This window comes from Equus przewalskii, chromosome 2 (genome assembly GCF_037783145.1).
Source record: "Equus przewalskii isolate Varuska chromosome 2, EquPr2, whole genome shotgun sequence".
Taxonomy (NCBI): Eukaryota; Metazoa; Chordata; class Mammalia; order Perissodactyla; family Equidae; genus Equus; species Equus przewalskii.
Genome location: NC_091832.1, coordinates 114,181,068 through 114,205,652, shown reverse-complemented (window position 1 = coordinate 114,205,652; position 24,585 = coordinate 114,181,068). Strand labels below are relative to the sequence as shown.

Sequence of the window (24,585 nt, the reverse complement as noted above, 5' to 3'; positions counted from 1 at the left end):
TTGGCTCATGAAAATATCAAATATCCAATCCACATCTGTTATATTCTTAATTTTTAAATAGACTATTTGTCTTTAACAATGGATAAACTTAAATTTAGCTCTTGTCTCAAATCAGTTGGTCCACAATATTGTTGGAGCTATATTTTATTGTTCAGTGTGGAAAGGAGATTATCATTGAAATGATAATATTCCCAAGCAAATTGTCTACATTGTCTAAAACCCTCTGTGGGAAAAGGCAGGTTAAAATAACTGAATGCATGCATATAGAGAGAGAGAAAAATACCTGTGGATGTCTCTCTCTGCTATGAATGAAACAACAGAAGTGGGTCAGATAGACTTGGGAGTTATTGAAAAAGGAAATTCCAAGCCCACAAACCAAACGTAGCAGAGAGGGAGGTGAAGCGCACGCCCTGTCTGAACTCTCCTCCCCTCGGAGGGCAGAGCTCTTCCCTCGTTATAGCTGGGGGGTTCCTTACTCCATACAGGTGTTGCAGTGGTGCAGAAGCCCAGGGTCAGCACATCTGGAAGACTCCTCTGGGCTTCTTTCTGAATAGCGTGGTGCAGAGATGTCCCTTGTCCAAGTTCACATGAGGCCCCGGCAGCTGCTGCTCTTCTGCCACAGGTAACAGAAGAAAATCTTGCCTGAGGCTGGAAACCAGAGGCCACCAGCTCACCTCTGGGGCCTATCTTGAGGGCCTTGCCCTCTGAGGACTTTCCCCCTCCCAGTTGGGAAGCAGATGGGTTCCAGGCCCACCCCAGCCTCAAGGAACGTCCACGTTCCCACCTCCTTCTCCTCAAAGAACTCAAGCTTCTAGCAAACAAAATCCAAAGACACAGGTTTTTTATAGATACCTTCTACTTTTGCCCTCTAAACAAACTTCTTGAGGGCACCAGAGCGTGGCTATAAGTTGAACCTGGGGAAAAATAACAGAGAAAAAGCAAAAAATAAATTACTATCTTAATAAATTTTCTTGCCCACAAATAATATGCAAAGGTAAGGAAAATAATATTTTTGCCTCTTTCCTCTCTACCATTCCCTACTTCTCATTTACACTTGCTTCATATCTCACTTTTTCTCTAACTTTTTTCGTTTCTCTCCTGTTTTCATATTTCTTCTCTCTTTCCAGGACCCATATCTCTCAGAGCAGATAGGAAATAGTGGGGCGTGAAAGGGCCTGAGCGTTGAGTACGGCACCAGTTAAATTAAACTGACGAGGAATCTTTAGAAGTATTTGCCAATAACTAATTCTATATCTTTTACGTTTTAGACTGTGTGTGTGTCTGTATTTATCATTTTCCTTTTTATTCTCCAGCATGTTTGGCAATAGACATCCCCGTGGTCTTGAGGATATTCTCGTCAAAGCACGCTATCCCCCACTCCCAAGTGGTGTTTATAATTTAGACGATAAAACAACCACTTTAATTTGTAAAAGCTAGTTCTCTGGCTTTTTCAAACTTTCCTCAGACACAAGCGCTTTACTTTTTCCAGGTTTCTGAGCCCAAGTTAAACAAGTTAACTGTTTAACTCATCCGAGTTTTAGAATGTTACAAAATGAAGTTGCATTTAACAGATGTTCGTTTCAAGGAGTTCTAGAATGTTATAAATTATTGTAAATTAATTTGCTTGTTTCAGAGTTTGACAAAGCAGCTCTCAGGGCCTTCCCAGGTCTGTGCTGGGGGAAGGGAAGAGGGAAAAAAACAGTAGGTTGTGGTCCCAGGAAAAAGAGTGTCTCCTGTGTTTCAGTAAGTAGCTGTGTCACATAAAACTTATGTCGGCTGTTAAGTGGCCAAGCCAGCTGCATCCCATGTGCCACAAATGCTCTGGCCTCTTATTTCTCCCGTTCAGTTATTGTGTCTATAAATTCAATGGGCCACCTGTGCAATGTGCTCGTCCAGAAGAGCCCCAGAGGAAGCATTAATGTATCAAGGCTCATAAAGCACAAATCCTTAAATGTAAAAACCGACACTTTCATCCTCTCCAGGCCACATCTATATAGATTTCTTTTTAATGAAAAAGAAAAAAGGCTTATTTTTCTGCTTACAGTAAAATGCCTATGAATGTTGTTATACAATTAATGATTGTATTTTCAAATTTTCTACCATTGTGTTTCTATTAATTTTATTCTCCTCTAAACCTATGTCAGTCCATAGTCAGAACACCCATCACTATCAATAATTCACCGTTCAATTTAATCATGGCATGACCCATGCCAAGTGCCTGACAAGCATCAACTCATAGGACCAAAAAAAGGAAGAAGAAAAAAAACTTGCTACCTTAAAAAGCAACTGAATACATCTTTTTCTCCTTTCAGTTCTCTTTGAAATTATTTTTCCAGAATATCTGTTATCTCCTGGGAAATCTGTCTAATAGAGAATCCATTCCTCTACTTTGCCTCTTCACTCTGACAATGTGAGCCAAACACTCTAACATATTTAGTAATATTTTGAACGTACCCGATTAGTATTTCACCTGGAGGGTGTAATCATTTATTTATCTCGTCTGCCTCCTTCATATTGTAAACCACTGAGAGCAGTTCTTAATGGTGGTTGGAGAGGAGGTGAGTGGATCATTTAGAAACCTCTTTGTATATACAGATTCACCTTCCCGGCACTTCCTGCCCCATCCTAAAGACTAACAGAACACAGGAAAGTAAGGAGGAAAGAAGAAAGAAGAGAGGTCATGTGTATTTTTACAAAGTTCCCCACTGTAGGGAGGAGATATATTGCCGTTATATTCGTGCACCTCTCAGTACCTGGCACTTCACAGGAGATTAATACACTCTGGGTGAATAAGTGAGTGGAACAAGGTAAAGCAGAAACTTTCAGCTCGAATAATTCAGTGCTAACAATTTTGAGTCAAGTCATTCATCAAGCCTGTTTTTGGTAAAAAAAAAATTATTTTATTTTGATGTATTATTTTCTAATTAACATTTGTACCCTCTAAACCGGTGGTGGGGAGAGCAGAGAAGAAGGTGATGCTGTTTAGGGGAAGAAAACAGGCAATATTGATGCATAAGGGCAAGGGTAATATATAAAAGACAAACACGGTTCAAAGGCTGTGTTGGTTCTCAGGTTCCTGCATGAGAACCAAAATATTAAACTTTGAATACATGCTAAAAAGCTGAAGCCACTCACTTCCATCGTTTCTCTACTGATAAAACATTGGGAGTTATCATCAAAACGTGATAACTACTTAAGAGGAGGCAATAAAACACGTATTTCGTGATATCTCTTGAGGGATCAGGACCAACTCTTCTCCTTACCAGACATTCGAGAAAGAATGTGTTTATTAACCTGGGGGCTTTGGACCACACCAGACATTCTAAGGATGTGACATGATGGGGGTTTTGTGCCATATGGTATCCACTATCTCAAGGGGGGCTGGAGATGAAAGGTGTCAGCTCTACCTCCATAGGGACTGGAGACTCAAGGTCAGCCACTTGGGCAGTCAACTCCATAACTGAACCCCAAGAAAAACCATGGAAACAAGCCTTAGGTGAACTTCCCTAGGTGACAGTACTCCATGTGTATTTTCACGCATCGTCACCAGAAAAGTAACACTGTTCATGACTCTGTGAGGAAAGGACAACTGGAAGCTCCTTGTTTCGAACTTTCTTGGATTCTGCCCCATGAGTCTCTGCCCTTGGCTGATTTTTAATCTGTATCTTTTCACTGTAATAAACTGTAACCGTGAGTATAACAGCTTTCCATGAGTTCTGTGAATCCTTCTAGGGAACTAGCAAACCTGAGGGCAGTCTTTGGAACTCCCAGATTCTGCAGTTGGTGTCAGAAGAGAGTCATCTTATGGACTGTTCTCTAACTTTGTACAGAGCCTCTCTGATTTTCTTTTCTTGATATTCACAGACTCTCAGGCCACTGCAACATAGGAATTAAATGAGCAACAGAACTGCCTGAAATCAGAAGGTTTCTGTGTATCCTGTCCTGGGTTACAAACACTGCGTGGTGCTCCAGAAGTCCTGGCTCACTGTCAGCAGCATCTCTGGTGGCAACAGCAAACCAGGGCTTCACAGCTTTAGAAAACACCATCTTTCTAGACTGTGTTTCATTTATTTTTAAAGCTTCTGTAGTAATCCTCTAATTGCCTTATGGAGAGTAGATGCACTACTTTATTCTTTTAATTCTCTATACGAGGGACTCGTAATTGAGCATTACTGTAATATTTAAATAAATAATAACAGATTTGACAATCATAATCATAATCATAATACATGCATATTCAAATAGTCTTTACTCTCTGCAGGGGCTATTCTGAGTGCTTTAAATAAATTAATTCTCAATCCTCACAATCACTAATCCCTGCTATGATTGACATTCACCCACTGATAAACTTTTTACATTAAAAAGAAAAATAAGGCCATCCAATCAAATAAATTTTTAGTTGTTTGGTTTAAATAATTCAGTGGCATTTGAAAAGGCCACTTTGTTTCAATTAGGTTTTCTTCTTAGCCTGTTTTAGCTTGGATCTCCATCGGGAACTTTCAGTGCTGATCTTCCAGAAAGGGCATCAAAAATCAATCATCTTCTTGGAAATACTATTTCTTATCCTGGTTACAAACAAGGACTTACAGGAAATCCAAAAAGGCTTGACAGAATTAGGACTTTGGTAAGTGGAAGTTGTGAAGATCCTCTAAGATGCTACTGGGCACTTGTGAAAAGCAAAAAAAGTATGTTCAAAGATGGCAATTTTTCCTTATCTTGTCTAACAGAAAAGTTTCTGATGAATTTTAGACATTTATGAGGTCTAGCTCTCAGAACTATTTTGTACATGTGCAATAGATTTTTTCTTTTCTCTTATTGTAATTATATGAAACGCTGTTGTGATTTTTTTTTTTTTCTGGAGCATGCACTCTTCCATTTATCTATTGCTCCATAAAAAACCACCCCAAATACTCATTTTCTCATGAATCTGCAATGTAGGCAGGACCCAGTGGGGACATGTCATCTTTAATCCACTTAGCATCAAATGGAGTGGCACGAAGGCTGAGGACTAGAAATTGTCTGAAGACTCCATCATTCACATGTTTGGTGGTTCACGTTGAGAGTTGGCTGACAGCACAGCTGAAAGCTCGGCTGTGGCCTGAACACCTAGATGTGGCTGTTCCATGTGGATGCTTGGTTTTTTCACAGCGTGGTGTTTAGGTTCCAAGGACAAGAGTCCCAAATGAGAGAAAGCCAGAAAGAAGCCTTATCATTCTTATAACCCAACTTCAGAAGCCATGCACTCTGAAATATTATCACTTGCCTGCATTTGGTTTGTGGAGAGTCTCACAAAAGCCTGTCTAGTTTCAAGAGAAGGAGAAATAGACCTCACTTCTTGATGGGGGGTAGTGAGGTTGTGGAAGAGCATGTGGGACCAACAATAATGATTGTGCCATTTTGGGACAATATCATCTACCACAGCAACTCCCAATAAGAAGAGAAAACTAGCGACCTCTGTTCATTTTTCCGTAAGGAAAAAAGAAACTCTAGCATCATACTTTCATTCTATTTCACAAGATAACAGCATACACATACATTAAGAACTTCAAATTAAAGTTGCCAAGCTTTTATATTCTTGATGACTGAAGTGCCAAACTTTTCTCTGTTCTCTTCTTGGCCGGTTGGTATTCAAATGATCTGGGTAATACTCAGGGCCCGAATACGAGCAAAATTCTTCTAAGCGCTTTAGTCCTGAAAGAATCAGGCCAATAAACAAGGAACGGCTCCTTCCTCTCCTAATTCATGCTAACCTTTTGTGAAATAACATTTCAAGGAATAAATTATCTATGTTTAAATGCCTTAACAAAAAAGTGAGATATTCCATGTGATATATTGCTAAAAATGGTCCTTTTTTGGGTTTTGGAAAGAGCTCTTTTAGCAGTAGTCAAAAGAGAATTCTGATAGACACAAGACATCAGACTAAATGAATCGTTGGCAATATCTAACTTGCCAGTTCCAATATTGCTAACCCACTTTCCTTGGTCAGGTGTTCCAGGAGCAGCAGCTTCCAAAGCCGTGGCTTCCTTAAATAGCAGCTTAAATCAACTGATAATACACAGTTTTTCCCTGACGATAATTTTGAAAGCTGTTTTAATATCTAACCCTGGCCTAAGATCAAGGATTCACTGTAGTCAATAAAATGCAAAATCTGGAATACTACTCAGCCAGAAAAAAAGACAAATTCATTCCATTTGCAATAACATGGAAGGACCCAGAGGGAATTATGCTAAGTGAAATAAGCCAGACTGAGAAAGACAAACACCAGATGATTTCACACATATGTGGAATATAAACACATGGACAAAGAAAACAGTGCACTGGTTACCAGGGGAAGCGGGGTGGGAGGTGGGCACAGGGGGTGAAGGGGAGCACTTATGTGTTGACAGTCAAGAAATAATGTGCAACTGAAATCTCACGTTGATGTAAACTATTATGAACTCAATAAAAAAATAATTGAGAAAAAAATAAAAATAAATAAAACAATAGCTACCATTCAACAAGTGCTTACAATATGCCAGAAGTTGTAAAATCTCGTTCTTGTAAAATGTGGATGATAAAACCTACCTAATAAAGTTATTGTGAGGAGTCAATGAGACAATGTACGTAAAGGGCTGAAGCCAGATCCTGGGATATTAAAAAATTAATTAATTAATTAATTAATTAAATAAAATGCAAAATCATCTTATACGGCTTTTCAAGTTTTCCTCCATAAGCCAGTTATCCCTTTGATTAATTTCTAGACTTTTACAAGTTTTCCTAAAACTCAGTAATTGAAGATTCTACCAATATGGAGAGAGGCTTACAATCTTGGATACCAGTACATCTCTCTAATGAAACAGTGGTATTTCTTCCTCTTTGCCAGTTATATGAGAACCACAAAACAGAATGTCAAAAATATTAAAGATGAAACAAACCTTAGAGTTTTAAACTTTTTCACAATTGTCTCCACAATTCAGGATGCTAAACTGTGGGATGTGTAAGGAAGATAGGAACATGGGAAGGATGGAAAAAAGACAGAAGGAAACATATTGGGGAAGAAACAAATTTTGAGTGTGATTTGCTTCACGGTGATATTTTTTAAATATGAACTCACATTAGAAGAAATTTCCTTTGAGTAAATGATCAAAATTTTCAAACTACAAGGACTTTGAATGTTAATAAGGTTATCCGCAAAATAGTTACTCTACTTCAAAGACAAAATGGAACAAGATACTATAGTTTTTTAAAACTGAGATTATTTCAGTTTAATAAGCAAAATTTTACAATAGATGTAGAGAAATAAAATACGAAGATATAAAAAATTTTATCATGGATATAAAGAAATTCCCTATATATTTACCAGTAAAATTTCCCATCAGTGAGACCCCATACACACAGCTCATTGTGCCCCTTCTGGTAGGCTCACGTGGTGGAAAGTGAATGGGATCTCAAGGCAGGAGGGCCCAACTTACTACTCAGTTTTGAAAATTCCCATCACTCCCCTAAACCCCAGTATCCTTATCTAAGACATAATAAAAATTAAATCACGTGTTTATTTTGAGAATTGAGCAAAAACGTGTAGATGGAATTTAAAAGTTAAAAAGTACTATACTAAATTATACGATATTAATTATGTTTGTCATTTTGAATATAACGTTGCAAAAAATGAGAAAATAAGAAATTATCTTATTTTTCAGATTTATTATACATCTTTTCCAAAATTAGTTTTGAAGTTACAAAATAAGAGATGGGAGAAACCTACCTGTTAAAATGCGAACCAAAACCCACTTTTTAAGTCTCTTATGACTTATCCTTAAAATTTAGTAAAATTAGTCCTCTGCTTTTATTCCAAAATAATATTTTTCAGAAACTCTGGTATTTTACATTTCAAGATACATATTACCGGGGCAAATAGTGAGGTAACAGTGCACAAACAGAATGTAGATTTTTTTGAAGCACTTTCATACTAACTGATGTTTTACAAGGAGAGAAACTTGGTCCTCTTTCACCTTAGTATTTTAAGTTTTCCTTCCTTAAAATAAATCCAAAGGAAAGAAGAGTTGGGGAAACTTAGCTATAATTAGAATTTCTCAGCATCGTTTTTGGAGTGGCATCAGCACCAAAAACAAATCGCGATCAGTTCTTCCAAATAAACATTGTATGTCATGAATTAAATTGCCCTGCTTTAACTACTCCACACTGTGTGCCCTCTTGTCCAGTTTGAGGTCACACTGTCAGTACAGAGCCATAAATGCCCCTCACACCCAATGGTCACTGCAGTGAGAAAATCCTGGACGTGGTAAATAACATGGCCAGTGTGGCGGGCATCTCACCAGAGAACTAGCATCCCAGTCTGGCGTCTCCAGGACCCTGACTTGGTGCCCTGAATTTGACAGGAATCCCAGCTATGCCAAGATTCACGTTTCCTGCCTACCCACTGAAGGGAAGTAAAATAATCTTGCCCTTTTAAGCCAGTTACTCCTAAAATCAGGCAGCATTCACATCATGAAGTTGTGTAGCAAAAGCCTGGGTCTGTTCCCCAAGCCCCAGTTCTCATAATCTGAGTCACTTTAACAAGCCAGGCAGCAAGCATGGAAAGAATGGCAAGACTTGGAGCAAAAAGAATGTGATTCAAGCCCAAATTCTGTCACTGAGATTTGAGTGAACTTGAGCACATCAACTTCCCTAAAACTGAGGTTCCTAAAAACAAAATCAGCACCCTACCACCTAATGCCAAAGTGAAAACACTTCAGAAACTCTGAGGTGGTGGTTGTCAAACTCTAATATGCATCAGCATCACCTGGAGCGCTTGCTAAAATGCAGATTCCTGGGCCCCACTCACAGAGCTTCTGACTCAGTAGGTCTTGGGCGGGGCCTGGAAATCTGCATTTCCAACAAGTTCCCAGGTGACGCTGCTGCTGCTGGACCAGGAACCACACTTGGAGGAAAGTGCTCTAAAATACTATGCAAGTATAAGTGAATGACATTAGCCTAGTAGTAGGTGCCAAAGTAGCTATTAATCGTTCATTGGAGAAACAAGTCTTCTGAAATAAAATACAACCCATTGCATAAGGGCTGGATACAGCATGTTGCCACTGCATGCAGAAACTTCTCAGATCACTACAGGGTTTACCACACGAGGCGTGGACATGCTGGGGTTGTATTCTCCGACCAGACACCACTGTACTCAACAAACTGAGCGACGGGAGGGGAGGGCCTCTGACACCCAATTCTTATTAAAGTCTCAAAAGGCTGTCTTTCTAGTAGAGATCAATTCCTCTGTTTGGAAATTTGACTTTATTCTTGTTTTTGCTTTTAAAATCCTACCAATCAACTTGTTTTTTTAATGAAGTTTTGACCAAGAACAATCTGGACTCGGTGTTTAATGGAAATATTTGGTAAATAGTGGTATCATTTTCTACGAAACAAATTGAGGGACGTCAAGCTTTGATAGTGGTGGCGAATTGTAATTCTGCTCCCTCACATCTAGTTCACTAGTACGAAAGACAAACAACACCAAATTATAGTCTCAAGGCTGCTTTTTGGACAAAATTCAAAAATTTAATTTAAAACTTTCAAGGACTCTGTGGAAATGTTTTTCTCTGTGAAACTCACTTATTTTAAAGAAAGCCAGAAAATACAGTGCTTTAAAAAATAGAGCAGTATTTATTATTTGCAGTATTTACACACAGACTTCCATGGTAATGTTAAAGTTACTATTTTCTTCAAGAACCCCTCCAAGGAATACAGTTTGCCTTCCTAAATGCATCCTGGACAAAGAGGTTCTGGGAGAGTGGTCTACACACGACAGTGTCCTGTGTCCCTTTAAAATACCCCCAGGGCTCCAGTCTGCATCAAGAAGAATTGCTTTACTTTGCTCAATTTTACTATAAATTATTATCCTGCAACATGAAAATCATAAGGCATTTGTTAACAGACCAAAGTTTCTTTTTCCCTCCATTAAGACTCAGCGCCGTATCAATCTATTTCTACTGAGTTCCACCTGTGAAAACCCAGCAGCCAGGACATGCTCCAGTCCACAACCCGGTATCAGCTCCTAAGTCAACTTTCTTATTACTTTTCTGTATTATTTAAAAAATGCTATAGGAGATTTGTGCCTAGTAAAGTATAAATCAGAAAGAATTGAGAAGAAAAGTGACACTTTATGTCATTGTGCTGACAATATGGGTGCATATGAGCTTGCTGAAATAAATGTCTTAAATTACAGGCAAAATTCCTCAAGGCCTTTTCCAACAAGCCCTGCAACAGCTCTCTCAAAAGCTTTTGAATAAAAAGACATAGAGAAGAGTCGTCGTTTACCTTTGTTTGAGTCTTACTGGAAAATTGATATCAACCATTGACATAATGAAGGACAATAAATTGACTTTAGAACTACTTCTTCCATGGCGAAGGGGGTTGGGGGAGTCGAACTGCAGACAACTGAACTCTCTATAGTTCCAAATTCCAAAACTTAACATGCACCCGTGCTTATTATAAAACATTTACATTTTATTGCTCAAATGCAGAAATAATTTACAATTCCAGCAAAAAGGATATATTGTGACTCCAACTGTATACATTATGAACATTCCATTCAACTTACCCTTAACATGAGTAAAATAAGCAACTTGTAACTCTGAAGAAATCTCAAATAAACTATTTGATAATGAAAAATGATCTAATGTGATATGATAAGAAAAAGACATCTTAGGGAATATATGAAAAGCTTGCTCAGGACTTAGGGTCAAAGCATCGAGGCAGCTGAATAATAGACACAGTGCCATAAAAAAGGGGGGTTCTGTGTCCTCCAGGTCCAGGACAAGAGAGCAAGGCCAAGGTCCCTGGCTTTCTTCCATCATATTTTCTCAGGTTCTGAAATAAATATGCTCAAACCAGTTTAACCGTTTAAGAACAGGCAGCCTGTTAAGGAGCAGGTATATCCTGGTCAGATTCTCTACACTCTCTTAGCGTGCCCTAAATCTTGAGTTCTTTTTGCATGTGTGTGGTGGGGGGGCTGACACAGTGATGCCACGTACTGTTAGCTTCCATGAGAAACAAAATATATGATGGTTCAAGCTTTCTTCTCACATTAAGGTATACAAATGGCTTTAAGCCTCATTCTCCCATCATGAATACTGAAGTCATTCTCCGGGAAGAATGTTTAGATTTTTTTCCACTCTTTTTTCAAAATATGGGAACAACTATAGGTCCATAGAGAATAAATATTCCAAGAACAACTAAAAACAGTGGGATGCAAAGCTTTCTGGCACATTACTATACGTCAGTCTTGTAAACTCGCAAAACTCTTGGACAGTTCACCTTGAATTTATCTTCATTTAAGTTTTCAAGTTACCCATCATACTGAAAGTTATTTATTGTTATGCACCAAAGCAAAAAAAACCCACAAATATCATATACGTATATTATACAAAAATATATAATTGTATAAAATTATATATATATATATATATATAAGTAAAGCCACACACACACATACATGTATATGGTTTTCCAATACACAATATAAAAAGGTTCTGTTTTCACTCCTTTGTTTTATTGGTTTAATTAATAATTATTGAGGATCTGGTAATGTTGGACACTAATTACTGAATAAAGATAAATTAGAACACACTATCCAACGTTGTGAACCTCACACTTGCTAAGAGAGACTCAAATATATATATATATATATATAACAAGTTTTACTTATTTATTTTTAAAAAAAAGAGAGCAGACTCATGAACAGATATTATAATATAACGTGAAAAGTGCTATATTAGTGTTTTTTGCATTTTACTATAGACGCTAAACAAGTAGATCAATTGAATTTCCCTAAAAGCTCTGTGTCTAGGTCTTTTTCCTCATAACTCACCAGTTTGTAACACCATCCCCATCTACCACACCAACCACACACTCCAAGTGTTAAATATGAAAGTTACTTGGAGCTTAACAGCCGATCTGCAAACTCCCATCGCTGGCAGCAGTTCGTTATCATTGTCAGGTGGTTTCACACCTGTCCCCACCACAAACACACCCACCTATCAGTGAGCAAAATCCGTTCTGCTGTTCCTCCCGGGCACATCAAAGCAAACATAAACATTTTAAGTGGGTCACAAAGTGAGAATGGCATTAGGAATCCAGGACTCAAAAGAACAAAAGTGTTGGCACCAAGGCCTAAGGACTTTCCTCTTAAACACTGATTTGATACACACCCACTAAGCACAGGCTCCAGGCTCCGGGCTGGGTACTGATGGCTGCAGTAGAGGATCGCGTAGTCTAACACTTGATACTCAAACAAAGAAACTGGGACCAAGACATCTTGTATTTGTAACAGAATGAATAATTGTTAGCAAATCAGACTACACAATATATTTCCATAAAAACTTTCTCCCTCATTAGCTACCAATTTAAAATGTTGAAGAGAGTTTTAACTTCCAAAAATTAATTACCAAAAATTAGTTACCAACTTTAATTACCAATTTTCAATATTGAAGATGTGATTTAATAGTGAGTGGGGGTAAAGATGCTCCTTAATTAGTAGGGTTGAAATTTTCTTTCTTAAGGAAGGTCAGTAGTGTGGGGAACATCACAGAAGGTCAACACGTGCTTCAGGAAGTGCTTTCCAGCACTGTTTGGGCAGAAGTCTCTACGCTAGCATATTAGCTCCTCTGATTTTGGTCTCTCTCCTCTTACACACAATCCCTCTGTCTAAGAGGTCCCTCAAATCTCTAGTTCCACTTCCTGAAACAGTCCGTTTTTCCTCTAGACTGGATGCATTTACAGTTTCTAATAAATTCAGGTGGCATTATTGCATTTCAGCAATAGGTCTCTAGTAAATACCCAATACAGGTTTTAATTTGAAGGTTAATTCATTATGAAGTAAGTTTGAAATTCTGCATGTTATATGTTATTATCAGTGCAACGTACAGAAAGGAGACAAAAAGTACTCACAAATTTTCAGTACGTCCATGCCCTAATTGTCGTGAGCTTACAGTGAGTGCTTTGTATGGAACATGGTGGGCAAGCACGACATTTAATATTTGGCATTTGTGATTTGTTTTTTCACACTACAGAACTTCTGTAAGGCGTAATCATTGCACTATTTCTAAAGCTTCAATGCTTGTCTTTGGTTTGGTCATTTGGGAATGTCTCCTAACCAAGCAAGGAGAAGAGTTCTTTCCCATGATGGATAAGAGAAAAATAACTTTTTTTCCCCAGAAATCCTGACTGTAAACACACGCCTGCCCCCCATGACCCTGGATGCTGCCAGTCACACACACTCACAGAGCATGGGAACCCTCTCCGCTGCAGCCCTCACCTGCCACTTCCATCAAGCTGCAGCCCCAGCTCCCAGCAGGCAGTAAATCTGTCAGTGGGGCCCAGCACCAAATGGCACAGGGTTCTATCTAGCCTTTTAAGACAAGCCTCCGAGCAATTTCTTCCCTTTAGATGGACATAAATGCTACATTCAGAAAAAGACTGATACCAAGTCTTTACTCAAGTTGCTTTTTCTCTTAAAAAATTTTATCAATAGAAACCGATAAGAACAAATTTCAAAGAATCATCTAAATGTATCCATACTTGAAAAATCAAGGACACTCATTTTGTTTTGATTTGCCCATTAATACTGCCTCGTGCCTGAAGAACAGAAGATAAACTGAGGGACATGCTCAGAGTGATCGCTTCGCAGTCAGGTTTGAAGACTGTACTTCTGAAGCTCCATCAGCTCCTTCAAGGAGAAGGCCTGTGTTTATCCACCTTCAGCTCAGAACTCTGCAATTTCAGCTTCCCTTTCTCCCATTAGTTCAGCTCGGTGCTGTTATCAATGATGTATCGAAACAGAAAGAGGGTCACAGGTAATCTGAGACAGGGGAAAAAGCAAGACTCTACATTCCAAATATTGCAGCCATTTGGAAAAAATAACTTTAACACAGAAATCCCCAAATCTGTCCACTAATAATATAACTACCTTCCCAAAACTGAATTGATTTGTACTATTTTAGACATATACTTCATATTTAAAATCAGTTTAATGGTCTGTTTTCTTGAGATCTATATATATATATATGTATAAAATAATTGCTCTCACACTATAGTGGGAAGAAGAAAATTTTGGAGTGAGACCTGGGTTCAAATTCTGTCCTGATCACTCATACATAAGTTTCTTAGGATATAATGATACAGTGTACATAAGTATCTGGAATGCGACATGTGATTAAAAAAATATTATTTCTTACTTCTTCATTACCAGCCATAAAATATTAGAATTAAAAAAACATTTTTTATACGATCAATGTAAATTTGTAGTGTTTATAACCCCTCATAACTATGACTTGATTTTTGATGATTTAGTACTATTCCTTTTGATTTTATTTTTTTCTGTATTGGCTGACATTGTTTCATTCATAAGCTAAATCAGATACGGTGAGCAAGAGAATTTTAAGATGGTCCCAAGATTCCTGGCTCCTGTGTAATCTCCTCAGGTGTAGTCAGAACCTGCAAATGTGATGGAATAATTGCTCCCTTGATTAGGTTATGTCTTCTGAGCAAGGTGATGGGATAGTCACTTCCTGGTGTGTTATGTTATGTCTTAGCAGACTAGAGAAAAGAGATTCCCCTGTTGTCCTTGACCTTGAAGAAGTAAGCTGCCTGTATTGATAGGGGGCCACGTGGCAGGTGTTAGAGTGGCCTCTTAGGAGCTGAGACCAGCTCCTGCTGACAGTTAGCAAGAAAATGGAGACATCAGTCTTGCAACCGTGAGGCTAAATTATTCCAACAACCATATGGTCTTGGAAGAGCACCCTGACCTCCAGAGGAGAATACAGCCTGGCCAAAACCCTGAGTGCAGCCTTGTAAGACCCTGAGCAGAGGACCCAAGCTCCTAACCCAGACTCCTAATCCACAGAAACTGTGAGGTAACATATATGTGTTGCTTTCAGCGCTGAGTTTGTCGTAATTTGTTACACAGAAACAGTACAAGAGAAAACCAATACAAGAAGCAAATTAACATTTCATATTAAGCAATTAATGTAAAAGTCATTCCTTCAAGGAGGGATTAAAGTGAGAGTAATTGGCTCCTTAAGCCCTGACCTGTTAGGGAAGGCATGCCAGCTCCTATCCTTTAGAAATCACTATCAATTGGCAGTGAAACAGAGGCCCATTAAAAAAAGCAAAAGCAGTTAGCTACACAACAAACAGTATATAAGAGTAATAGCAACAACAACTCACATTTTTCGGTCATGGCTTGTGTGCAGGCACTGTTCTAAACACTTGACATGGTTTACACCTGCAGGTGTTTTCCCGCAGCTTAATAACTGAAAATCAAACAAAAAAATCAAGATTTTTTTCTCAGTCAGTTCTAATGTTTAGAACATCTAGATTAGATCCAAATTTACAGCTGTTAAAATTGAACTTATTCATGTGAAATCTCAAGGGACCCCAAATAGCCAAAACAATCTTGGAAAAGAAGAACTAAATTGAAAGTCTCACACTTCTTGATTTCAAAACTCACTACAAACCTACAGTAATCAAAACAGTGTGGTGCTGGCGTAAAGACAAACGTATAGATTAATGAATAGAATAGAGAGCCCAGAAATAAACCCTTGCATATATGGTCAAATGATTTTTGACAAGGATGTCAAGACCATTCAATGGGGAAAGGACAATTTTCAACAAACGGTGCTGGGAAAATAGGATACCCATAGGCAAAAGAATGAGGTTGGACCCTTACCTTACACTACATATAAAATTTAACTCAAAATGGATCAAAGACCTTAACATAAAACATGAAACCATAAAACTCTTAAAGAAAACAGGGGAAAAGTTTCATGATATTGGATCTGGCAATGATTTCTTGAATATGACGCCAAGCACAGGCAACAAAGATAAACTGGACTTCATCAAAATTAAAAACTTTTGTTCATAAAAAGACACTTTCAACAGAGTGAAAAGACATCATGCTGAATGGAAGAAAATATTCACAAATCATATATCTGATAAGAAGTTAATATCTAGAATTTATAATGAACTCTTATAACTTAACAACAAAAAACAAAACCCACTTTAAATATGGGCAAAGAACTTGAACAGACATTTCTCCAAAGATGATACGCAAATAATCGATAAGCACAAGAAAATTTGTTCAACATCACTACTCATTAGGAAAATCCAAATCAAAACCACAATGAGACACCATTTCCCTCCTTAGGATGGCTATTATCCAAAAACAAAAAAGTAGCAAGTGTTGGCAAGGAAGTAGAGAAATTGAAACCCTTGTGCACTGCTGGTGGGAATGTAAAATGGTGCAGCTGCTATGGAAAACAGTATGGTGGTTCCTCAAAAAATTAAAAATAGAACTACCATATGATCCAGCAATTCCACTTCCGGGTATATACTCAAAAGAATTGAAAGCAGCTACTTGAACAGGTATTTGTATACCCATGTTCATAGCAGCAGTATTCACAATCGCCAAATGGTTGAAAACAACACAAGTGTCAATTGATGGATGAATGGATAAACAAAATGTGACATATGCATACAATGGAATATTATTCAACCTTGAAAAGGAAGGAAATTCTGACATACGCTACAATATGGATAAACCTTGAAAACATTATAAGTGAAATAAACCAGCCAAAAAGGACACATATTTTATGATACTACATAGATGAAGTACCTAGAATAGTCAAATTTATAGAGACAGAAAGCAGAATGATTGTTGCCAGCAGGTGGGAGGGAGGGGCAATGGAGAGTTATTGTTTAATGGGGAGGGAGTTTCAGTTTGGGAAGATGAAAAATATTCTGCAGATGGATGGGGGTGGTGGTGGCAAACACAATGTGAATGTACTTAATGCCACTGCATTGTACACTTAAAAAGGGTAAAATGGTAAATTCTATGCTATGTATATTTTACCACAATAAAACAAAATCAATTTTAAAAATCTAACTTATTTTACCCAGAAGATAGTTTTAATCAACATATGCGAGTAGGATAAGAAAATTCGTTTACTCCTGTAGGTTAGCACCACACTTTTAACAGGTGATTCCAGTACACTAACCAAGTTCCCCAATGAGTGTTACTAATCACAAATTTAAAACTAAAAAGAGTCCTTGCTCACTTGAAAGGCCACAGGTAGCCCATTTTAGTGTGGTGGTTACTAAGGATCAGAAAGAACTAAGTTCAAATTCTAGTTCTACCACTTAGCGCTGGAAAATTGAACAAGTCCTTAACTCTTAGTTTCTTCACCTATAAAAGTCTATCCTTTTAGGACTGCTATAAAGATTGCTATAAGGTAATATGTCTATGTGTATTAGTCAGGGTAATCTCAGTGGCTTAACACAAGACAAGGTGTTCACTTGGCATCCTCCTACATGGTTATTCAGAATTCTGGTTCCTTTATCTCATTGCACCGCTGTTCACTGGCTGCTCTGCATTTAACCAGCAAAAATGTTGAGAGTAAGGAAAATCCTGCAGTACGTCTTGTGGGCAGGCTTGGAAACGGAATTTAACACTTCCATAAACATTTCACTGGCCAGAACCTGATCCCCCCGGTTCCAATCTACATGCAAGGGAAGCTGCTAACACAGTCCTGTTTGCCTGCAAGAGGAAAGGAGATTGGTAAGCATCCGGCCCAACTGACCCAGGAGAAAGTTGGCTCGTGTCTCTTAAGGCACATCTCCAGGAATACAGTGAGAGTGAGGCTGCAGACTATCCCATCCTTTCTTTGATCATTTGCTGGCTCCTCGCATCAGGTATTTCTCTCTTTATAGGTGAGATTCATTTGCCCTCAGAGGTACCCAATTTTTCTTCCAGGCTATTTAAAGCCACAAGATAAACATTGTGCATTTTCCTGGAACATCTAATCGGTTAGGGGAGAGGGGTATGGGTGGAGTCAGAGATGAGTTAAGTAATTTAGCTTGCATATAATTTAAAACTTTAAATTTATAAAGTGAACTCGAATATAATATGAAGTAGAATGCAAAATTTACATAAATATTTAAATAGAGAAAACATGAAATTTCAAAGAAATTTCATACAGGAAGGGGGTCCTTTATGCTGAGTTTCTCTCCATGCCTATGTTTCCGTGTTGATTCTGTTTAGGATTATATCAGAGGAAAGGTATCAGAAGCACTGGATCATTCCAGGCAAACATACTACCTTTTGTATTTTTAATGAATCTTTCTACTTCTTTTTGTGTGTCAAATATTTTATGTTATATATATAAGCATATATAGACTATATATGTATATATAATTACTAAATATTAGCATAATATGAATATTACACACTAGATACATAGAAACTTACACTATCATTACACCCAAACTGCTTTCCCACACCTTTGGTATAAATATACCGACACATTCTTTCAGCTAAAAACAGTTATCACCCGAATGGTACTATGTCTGCAATGCCATCCAACTGTTAAGAGCAGTTCTCTCTTGCAAGTGTTCAAAGATAGGCAGGTGGAGAGGTGTTGTAAGACAAAGTATAGCCAAGCCAAGCAACTGGTTCAATTTTGTGGCTGTCAACATTTCAGAAGAGGCAGCTGGTTGTTCACGGGATTTCCCCCCTAAGACATTTGTTTATTTGAATTTGTAACGTTGATAAAAGTTGACTCATTCACTTCACATTTTATTATTTCATCTTAGAAAAGAAATTCATGCTAATGGTATCCAATGAAACAAGCTAAGATGCATGAAGAAAGAGTTTACGATTTCCCTTTCTCCTTCCAGCCCCCACCCAGGTAATCAATGTTACCATTACATAGAATTCTTAAATGTTTGTTTTTACAAAAATGGCATTATACCAAACTGGTTGTATTTCTCACTTAACATATTATAGACGTTCCTCCAGTTCATAAATGTTGATCTAATTCATTTTAAATTATAGAATTATATTCTCTGATAGACCATAATTGATTCCACCTGGACATTCATGGGCTTTTTTTCACTTCTATATGGGTTTGCAAACCACTACAAAAACATTCTGCAATAAATAGACTTGTATAGAGATCTTTACATAATGGAGCTTTTATTTCTTATTACAAACTAGATTTTCAAAGAGCCAATGAATATATTTATTTTTAATTTTGAAATTGATCTATCTAATATGCATTGATCTATTCTTTATTCTACTTGCCTGGTTTAGTTATCTTTTCCTAGGCCAGTAACACGTCGTTTTGATTACAGGCTGTGGTAGAGATGACAACTTCTCATCACTATCTGTTTTTCTCGTCTTCCTGGTGCACAACTAGAAGACATTTCTCATTCCTCTTGCATTTGGTGAGGCCACACTGTTAGTGACTACTCACCAAGGAAGTTTAGGAAAAGTGAGACTTCTCCATCTTTTTGCCAATTGCTGGATGAATGAAGACTTTCCGAAGGAAGGAAAGACCGCAAGATAGGAGGAACACAGGTGTGCTGGTTTATCAGTGTATTGCCTCTCAGTGCCAAACCCACTCTTCCTTGCCCTGCTTTGTTACGCTGGAGCCAGATCCTATAAACAAACACGTCTCCCGTTCCAGGTGGCACAAGGTCAGGCTACTCAGCAGAAGGTCTTAGAGGGAGACTCCTAGAGGAAGGGGCTTCTCATCCTAGTTCTGGGGCCATTTTTCCTATTGATTCTAGCAGAATGTGGCAGCAAACAGCAGCCCGGACTCCTAGAGGCACTCATCCTCCAGCAAGTTTCCCTGGCTCTCCAGCGGGCAGCATCTAAGTGAGTCTCACCAGCACAGCTGGCAGTTTCTTGCTTGCCAGCCCCAGCTGTGGCACCTCAGCAAACCCTCCCACCTTCCAGAGGGCCACAGCCACACCCTCTCCAGAGAGCTCTGACTCGCAGCCTTGGGTGGGGGCGGGGATGCGCTTCCACCTCTATTCCTCTCTCGGTGCTCTGCCCCAGCCCCAGAGGTAGAGACTGTTCCCTGTACCCCCATTCCTGTATTCTTTAGAGTTCTCTCTATGCCTTAGTAATTAATCACCCAAGTTAATAAATCTCCACACTAAATTTTCCATCTTCAAATTACTGATGTAATTTCTGTCTCCTGATTGATACAGCATATCCCTGACTGACCTGACCGCTGGAAAGGAGCCTCTGGCCCCCACAGCCTGTTACAAGAGTATGAACTAATCGTGTTCAGCCACTAAAATTTGGGGCTGCTACTTAAAGTAATTAAACTACTTTGAGCAAATAGTCAAATGACAGAATTGTGGTAGCAATTAATACTTGGTAAATCAAGTACTCTAGGCTTTTCTTTTTCAAATTGACATAGCTATTCTCAATAATACTTTCACATGAAATTTGACTTAATTTTATCTCATCCCAGTAAATGAGAATTCCACTCCCCCGGAATTCTGATTGAAATATTTACAAAAGTTAACATTTTTTAAATATTAGCTCTTTCCCCTGGGAAACGTATTGTGCCTCCATATTTGTTTAGACTTTCTATGGTGTCCTCCAGTAACGTTTTATAATTTTTTTGTGTAGGAAATACCTTGCTTGTTAAACTTATTTGATCACTACTTCAAATGAGATATTTTTCTGTTTCTGTTTTAAAGCATTCTTTCCAATTCAAAGAATTTCTATGGGTTTTTGTATATTGATCTTTTTTTTAATCTATCTGCCAAATTTTCTTGTTAATTTTCATAGTTTTAAGAAAATCCTTTGGGTTTTGTCATCTGAAATAGAGATAAATCTAATATCTGCATTGATGTTTTCTTTTCTTATTACGTTAGTTAAAGTCTCTCAAAAATGTCTACATAGGGATGAAAGTAGGTATCCCAATATTCTTTCTGATTTTTATGGAAATAGCTTAATATTGTACCATTTATTTTGTCATTTACTGTTGGGTACAAATTAACCTGCCCTCCTCTTCTTTTACTTAGAGTTTTAGATAAGAAATACTTGCTTGGTTTTATTAAATGTCTTTTTTGACATTCATTGCTGTACTCACATAGTTTTCTACTTATGTGGTTGATATAAGGAATTAGACTTAGATTTCCTCCTGGTAACAAGGGGCCTCCACTGGCCACAACTCCCTCTCACAGGATCTAAGGCACATTCCTAGCCGTGAAATTGTCTACATAAGACTCGGTTGGGAGGAGGAACCACAGAGCTCCAAGTGTTCCGCAAGGGACATTGATTCCTTGCCTCAGCACTACCAACACAATTATAAGGTACTCAGAGCTCCACATGGTCCCACCCCGTACTCTCCCATCCCATAAAGCTCACTGCATCACCAACGCAAATTGCTTAAGAAACCATCCCCAAAGGAGAATATAATTAGAACTAACCATCTACCTCTTCCTGAGAGACCTTTAAGACTAATGCCATCATGTCCTATACCCCTGGTTAATTTAGTGCCATCACTGAAAGCCCAAGCCAATGTACATTCTTTAGGCAGTCTGTATTCCAAGACCTACCCCCTTACAGCTGTACAGATTCCCTAATCTGACTCAAGCTCTTAGTCCTAACTGACTTCCCAGTGGGTCTCAGCTGAGGTGCCACTGGCATTCAGCACAGGATCCAGAGATGCTAGAAGTCCTGCCATGCACTGGACACTTCTACACTATAAGAATTAGCTCCTTTAAATTGCCAGTCATTTAGCGCCAATGCTAAATTTTCATAAGTGTCCCCTAAAACTCCTGTTTTTCATCAGCAACATCTTCTCTGTCCTCAACCTCATCTCTGAACATTCGTTTTACCTTCTTGCTCTAAGAGCAGCTGGGCTGGCTACCCACGGAGGGACTCTTCTCAAGCGGAAGCTGTTGTAGCTCCTAAACCCCAAGCTCCTTGGTTTCAGCCTCACCCAGACATCAGTCTGTGCTGTCCACTATAAAAAGCCATGACCTATGAACTTCCATTGAAAGAAACTTCCCTTTTACAGGCGAAGTATGTTTATTTCTATGAGAAAATTCACCTGTGCATATTGTCGCCTCTCTCAGATCCTGGCATTTGAGAAAGTCTTGTCTTCTCACACAGAAACATGCAGTGGTAGTGGACCCAGGCAGCAAGCCTTATTTGAAGAGTGTCTACCTTTCCCCCACATCTAGCTTACTGAGAACTTCCTAATTTCCCTCTGAGCCTGTGTTGTCATCTTCCTACTGTTGCAATTGAGCATGGCCTATGTCTCACGATAGAGCTGTCACATGCTCTTGCGTGCTGGTGCCACCACCTCTTGCTGTGAAATTTCTTCTGCTTATGAAACCTCCCTCCTAGGGAAAGTTCCTCCCCTATATCCTTTTTGTTTTCTGCCTGGAAAATAGCCATTCAGTAGAATCCTTATCTGAAACTTCTACTGATGTCTCTGAAGTCTGGGACCCCTAGTGCCTAATGAGGAAGGAAACAATTCCCATTTGCCCCTAAGTTGAGTCTTAATTAGGCATTATCCTCTCCTGATCTGCTCTAGCGGTTCTCCACCTGGTGCACATTACAATCAGCATCGCAAATGGCCCATTGCCAAGACTCTGCCACCAGACACTCTGGTTAAACTGGTTTGTGGTGAGGTCAAGGCCTCGGTATCTTTTAATTCCTCCAGTGACTCTAATACGCAGCCACCACTGAAAACCACTATTGTACCTTTCAGCTGAGTTTGCAGCAATTCCATCTTCTTTGCTAAGAGTCTTTCCTGACCTTCCTCATATAAGGAAATGCTGTCTGTTGGTCTTGAGAGCTTTTTCTCCTAACTCCCTTTGCATCGTGGTGAATGCATTGTTTTTCTAATACAGTACTTTAGATTTCATCCTGTGGACAGTTATGTAATCAATGAATTTTCTGTCTTCCCAAAGTATCTGTTCACTTCATTTTTATCCATCATCACTTTGGAGCCAGATAATTCCACTCAGGCTTATTCTCCCGTCCAAGCAAGATCTAACTCAACTTGAATCTATTCTTATCCTACCAGGCTGCTGGCAGAAAAACCTCATCATGCTCTGCCTCCCCGTAGAGTCCACAATTTTCAGGCATGTTCCCACAGGGCACAGCCTTGTCCCTGCAGTCACCTGCCATTATCTTGAAACTCATCTGGATATTCTTTGAGAATTTTACATTGATCCTTCAAGTTACCTTCTTTCAAATCTCGGATCACGTGGTATAGTGATCTCTCTGAGTTGAACATAACGTAACTACGTTTATGGAGAATACAGAGTGTAGGAAGGGTGTGTGCAAATTTAAGAGATCACCTTTTATTACTCTCCTTCATCTTTCTGCTGGAAAGTCATCCCAGTCTGCTCTCCACGATCTTCGTCCTATTCTTCTGATAAATTTCCTTGGGACAAATTCATACTTTCTAATCAGTAACAACTAAAATTTGCCCATTCTCTGACTTTTCCAGGGCCCTCTTTTAGAGAGCTTAATCCTGGATATATTTCTTCTATTCTCTCTCTCTTTTTCACTTTATAGTGGATTTTAATATCCTATTTTCCCTTCTTTTCTGTCCCATGTGTCTTTGAGAATCATGGCTTTCTCCTACGGAAATACCTCTGTTCTTTTAATTTAGTCGGTCTTATTTCCTTATTTTCCGCTTTTATAGTCTCCCTCTGCTCTTGTTATGACTAAGACTGAAACATGTTTTTTAAATCACTCTAGTTCATCTTTGATATCCTGACCAAAACCTGATTCCCAAAAATAGAAATCAAGAGTTTTTTGTAAGTAGTTTTTGTTAATAAACTTTTCATTTAAAAAATAGCCTAGATTCAGAAAGATGTACATAAATGAATAGTTTGGTGACACTAAAAAATGAACATACCATGCAACCATTATCCAGGGCAATAAACTAGATCTACACCACCAGCAACCCAGAAGTCTCCATCTCACTACCTTCCAGTCACTTCTCCTCCTTACTCAAAGGTACCCGCTATCTTGACTTACATCATTCCCCATTTTTTAGCTTTATACAAATTAAATCATATAGTAGGGTTTTTTTTTAAATTTCTGTCTTCTTTTACTCAATGTTATGTTTGTAAAATGTGTTCATGTTCTTGCATGTAGCAGTAACTTAATTATTTTTATTGCTGTGTAATAATCCATTTTATAAATATTCTAAGGTATATTTATATCCACTTTGCTATTAATGGACATTTACAATTGAGGACAATTGCTTTTATGAGCAACTTATAGTCTATAAATTCTATCTACAGCTATAAGAGACTACCTTGGCTTTGCACCATTACAAATAATGCTGCTTTGAATATTCTTATACATTCCTTTTGGAGGCATATGCATTCAACTTCATTGGACACACACCTAAGGAGTGGAATTCTTGGCCATAGGGCTTCACTGAGCCAGGATCTAGTTGATGCAGTTTCATGAACAAGACTTTGGTATACTTAAAAAAGTTAAATATTGAGTTTTATGTTTTTTACATTTATAGGTATATATCCCACAGTGATATAACTGATCTAATAAAATCCTATGCTGTGGAGGCAAGTGATAAAATTATTGCTGAAGAGTTCCCACTAGACTTGAAAAGGCAATTAACCAGATATCACAGTTTGATAGGCCCAGATTATAGACAGCCCTGAGCGTCAGGCTGTGCATTCGATTCTCCAGGTAGTGGACACTCAACAGCTGAGTGACCTGGTCAAAGCGTCACTTTAGAGAGAGACTGG

General features: G+C 38.5%; 1 long non-coding RNA gene across 1 annotated transcript in view; it reads right to left on the bottom strand.

Annotated features, from left to right (window-relative positions):
• Positions 1-24,585, bottom strand: part of LOC139081847 (uncharacterized) — a 123,930-nt gene that overhangs the window by 79,819 nt on the left and 19,526 nt on the right. The window contains exons 2-4 of the long non-coding RNA XR_011537286.1: positions 15,208-15,293; positions 853-914; positions 477-613 (exon numbers count right to left, since the gene is read on the bottom strand). This is a non-coding gene — a long non-coding RNA (uncharacterized lncRNA). The remainder of the gene's footprint in view (positions 1-476; positions 614-852; positions 915-15,207; positions 15,294-24,585) is intronic.